The sequence below is a fragment of the Meleagris gallopavo genome, chromosome 1 (assembly GCF_000146605.3).
Source record: "Meleagris gallopavo isolate NT-WF06-2002-E0010 breed Aviagen turkey brand Nicholas breeding stock chromosome 1, Turkey_5.1, whole genome shotgun sequence".
Lineage (NCBI taxonomy): Eukaryota > Metazoa > Chordata > Aves > Galliformes > Phasianidae > Meleagris > Meleagris gallopavo.
The window spans coordinates 131645434-131649591 of NC_015011.2; the positions used below are offsets into that span (position 1 = coordinate 131645434).

The window sequence follows — 4158 nt, forward strand, 5'->3', positions numbered from 1 at the left end:
ACAGCCACCGCTTTGTGTCGGCGCGGGGAAAGCGGCACAAAGGAGAAGTTGGCTCGGGGAGGCGGAGGGGTCCCTCGCAGCCGGGGCACGGCCGGAAAGTTTTCCGGTGGGGGCGGTGTGCGGGGCGCGGCGATGCGGGCCCGGGCTGCAGCGGTGGTGGCCGCGGGGAATATTCTGGTAAGCGGCCGCCGAACCCTTGCGGAGGGGTAAAACCGGGGTTTTTTTCTCGAGCAGTGCCGCCCGAACGGACAAAAAAAAAGTTAAAGGAATGACACGTTGCGTGCCCAGGAAGCGCGTCTCGGGGGTTGGGGTGGGAATTGGCCCTTCCTCCCCTGGCCGTGCCCTGTGTAGGAAGCTGCCCGAGCGCTGGTAACTGCCAGTCCTCTGTGGAGTTTGCTTCCTTGGCTCCGCTAGCTCGGGGTTTTTACAGCTTTATGGCTCGCTGTGCGCATCTGAGTTATTCTGTGAATTAACTCAGCGCTGCCGTGCTCTTTTGTTAGCTCAAAACTTGAGCGAACTCCGTTCCTTTTGTGTGCGGTGAAGCGATGTGTGCTCCCGAGAAAGTGGTGTTGCGGCCGCACGTTCTGTGCGGGTTCCTCACATGGAACACGCCGGTGCCCTTTATAAAAACAAATCTCCATGGCCCATCCCGTGCATGGCTTATGTCATCTAGAGCCAGGCATGGATATGGAGGCATCCAAAAGGGCAGAGCTCGTGCAAGGCTTCTTTCTGAAAGCGTTTCTGCCCCTGCTTGTCAGCATCAGTACCACAGAGGAGATGTTTGTGGTACCGTGTGTGTGTGTGTGTTCCTAGGACTAGAGCTGGAGTGAAATCACTTTTTAACTCATAGATTAGACCCTGGTCGGCCTCAGCAGCTGTGTCCTCATATCTGACTTTCTCCTTGAAACTTAGCTAGACCGTGTTGCTTTCGGGAGCAGTGCATAAATGCAGACATGGGAGGCACCTGCTAAGACTACAGTTGTAATTAGCAAATATCTGTATGTAGGCCATGAAGCAGATCTGGGCTCGTTATACCGTCAGCTCTCCTTGCAGTTGTTCTGTCAGTGCATAGTTAGCTGCTGTATGAGCCTTTTACCTCTGCAAGATAGTATTTCCAGTTGCTGTAACAATACAGCAGTCTACAAAATCTCTTTTGCTGTGTTTATCCAGAAACAGAAGCAGAGTTAGTCCATGGTTATCTGGATGGTCCTTTATGTTATGTCCTTACTGTTAAATATATGATAAATTCAAAACTCCAGCCTTTGCCTTGCTTCTGTGTTAAAAAGGGAGCTCATCCTTTTTTTCCTCTCCCTCTGCTTTCTCCCTAGTTTCTTGCCTAGCTGTGTGGTAGCGTTAAGGAAAGGTGTTTGCGCTCTTACATGTCACCTCACATCTACTGTGCTAAAGAAGAGGGGACAAGGTCAGCAGCATCTGCTTTGTTTCCAGGCTTTGCTTTTTTTTTTTTTTTTTTTTTGGTGTGTGTGTGTGTGTGTGTGTGTATGTCGCTGCTGACACGTTATTCCCTTGCTCACAGTGCCTCTGGCTTTCCTCAGTAGTAACCGTAACATTAGCAGCTGGGAAAGAGATGTTCGGATAGTACAGTTTGCTGGTTGTTGCCTTGAGCAGCAGCAGAAAGCTCCTGCAGGTATCTCCTTTTTTGTACTACGTGAGCATAAAAGTTGCTCCAGACTCACAGAAGCAAATGCTCTTCACTTTATAGTTGGGACAGGTTCACAATCAAACCCAAGTGGTTTTTGAATCTGAAGGCTACGTATGTTCTAGAAGATACTTTCTGTTTGTGCAAGGGATCTTGGGGTGTCTCAATGGCTGTTCCCTTCCCATTCTTCTCCCCCGTGCTCTCAGAAGTAGGGATGGTGGAAGGAAAGTGTGGATGAAAGTGAGTTGCTGCTGGGTTGGCATGGTAAGATGTGCAGTGAGGTTCTGGTCGCACTGCTCAGATGAAGTAGGTCAGCTTGTGCACTGGAGAGGCTGTGTGGAGAGCTGAGGCTCTCTGCAGGCAAGCTGCTGTCTGTTTCTGCTGAAATAATAAACTTTCAGACAATATGCTTTATCCTTGTGTTTACCAGGCATACAGAAATGTTGCTAAACAGTAGCTTCCGCGTGGTGAGACTTCTTCAGCCCCTGAAAGTCAGGTATCCTTAACAGTTCCTGGATTGGAAGGCCTTCACGGGAAGTAGGGATGATGCTTGTGCCGTGGCAGATAGCATTGTTTCTTCCTCTTAAAGCATACAAATGATGCCTATGTGATTAATTTAACCAGCAGGCTGTTGTACAGTTCTCTGAAAAAGACGCTGCATGTGATCCTGGTGACTTCTTCCTTTTGATAAATGCCTTTTCTGTTCGTTTTGCTTTGTAAAGTTATGAAGATTGGCCCAGGTGTACTTAGCTTTTTTCTATTTTAAGTAGTTGCATTGAGTTTTTTTCTTGCAGATTCAATTAGACCCATTAGTAATCATGACTTAGTCATCTGTGTTCTGCCCAATTAAACTGTTGCTCTATTCAGTGGTGGGTTCAGTGATTCTTCCAAGTGTGAAGTTGTTGTTTTTTTTTCTAGAGTAATCTTTTATTCCCCATCATAAGGATTCTTAATTATTTCATAAATGCTAATGAAATGAGTAAATTGGAAGTGCACTGAGATATAAAATACACGTTTTTATTTTTGTTGAGTACATGTGACACAAAGAATGAGTTTGTCTCTCACTGTTAACAAAGTGAATTCGTGTTTTAAAACCAGCATAGATAGCTTTGCGGGCAGTGAGGTGGCTTGGCAGGGTATGTTTTTATTGTAAATTTTAGGAATTCACATGCTAAGGAATAAATCTCAATTAGAGAATAGTAACCCCTTTGCATTTAAAATTATTGCAGGTTTTGTAGGACGGTTTCAGAAATAGTAATGTTGAAAAAACCATCTGTTAGAGGATGTTGAGACGTGCTGGTGTAGCCACGGTTTGTTCAAAGTGGTAGAAACTGCCTGTGTGGCTTAGAGGCTTTCTCACTCTATAGGTTTGTTGTGCTGCTTTTGGTCCTGATCTCATTAATGAGTGTTAATATGGTGACCTGTAACTAATATTGATTACTCTGGGAAGCAGACAGTGGGGTGAACATACTGGGATTGCAATAGATACCTGAATTATAAAATAAAATAAAATAAATGTTGCTTCTCTCTTATAACAATGACAGAGTAGTGCAAAATGAGTGCAATATAGGTGTGTTTTTAGTCTAAGCTGAAGAAACTCAATCCAGGTTTACTCGTTCTTAACTAATTTAAGTTATTGTCTGCAGAGAATGTGCAATTCTATTGATTGGTGTGAAAACAGATGTTGAGATACGCCACTGGTAAAGGATAGCTGAAACTTTATTGTAGAAAACCTGGTATATTTAATGCATTTACAAAAGCAGATAGTCTCCTTTAATTAAAAAAGGTTTTTTAAAATAATTTTTTAAAATGATTTTGGAACCCAAGTATAGGTGGATGGTAACTCATTACCGTGATATTTCAGCAGGTTGTGCTGTTTCGACAGGTAGGATGTTCTCTTCCTCTCTAGTCAGCAGATGCCTAAAGCCTCGTGTTTGGATGTGTGCAGATCATGTTTGTACATTTTAACCAAAATGGATCAATAATCAAAAATAATTGAGCAGGGAGATTACTATAGATAATTGTTGTATTATGTGATTATTATTTCTTTGGTTGAAAGATGAGATTTGCTTTCTGCCTCTTTTACAGTTTTATTGTGTTCTAGAAGTGTGTTCATTGTGGAGCCTTAATAAGGAGAAACTGCAGAGATGTGAAAGCAGATAGCACAGTTTGCTTACAGCTGGTGCCTCTCTTCCCAAAGCAGGTGCACTGAGTCCCTTCCTACTAGGGTGCCAGCAGCTGCTGTAGGCCACTCTTGGCTGTCTTTGTCCAGGTTACGCTGGATCAGCTCGATGCAAATCTGGGATAGCAGACAAACTGCAAGACAGTGGGAGGAGGGTTAGCAAAAAGGGACTTTCTGCTTTGGCTGGGGCGAGCGGGTGTGCTGCTTGCAGTGCTGTGTTTAAAAAATATGCTTTGTGGGATCTTGTTTTTCTTTTTTGTGTTTGAAAGAAAATGAAAGAGAGTAAGCTGTTAAAAATGAGTTTAGTTCTTATGTGATT

The 4158-nt window shown here is 44.0% G+C and overlaps 1 protein-coding gene across 1 annotated transcript in view; it reads left to right on the top strand.

The window, feature by feature from the left end:
- Window positions 1–159: 159 nt before the first annotated feature.
- The window catches only part of NCK2 (NCK adaptor protein 2), a 91484-nt gene continuing 87485 nt past the window's right edge, over window positions 160–4158 (top strand). The window contains exon 1 of the mRNA XM_003203176.4: window positions 160–177. The gene's annotated coding sequence lies outside the window, so the exon portion shown is untranslated. The remainder of the gene's footprint in view (window positions 178–4158) is intronic.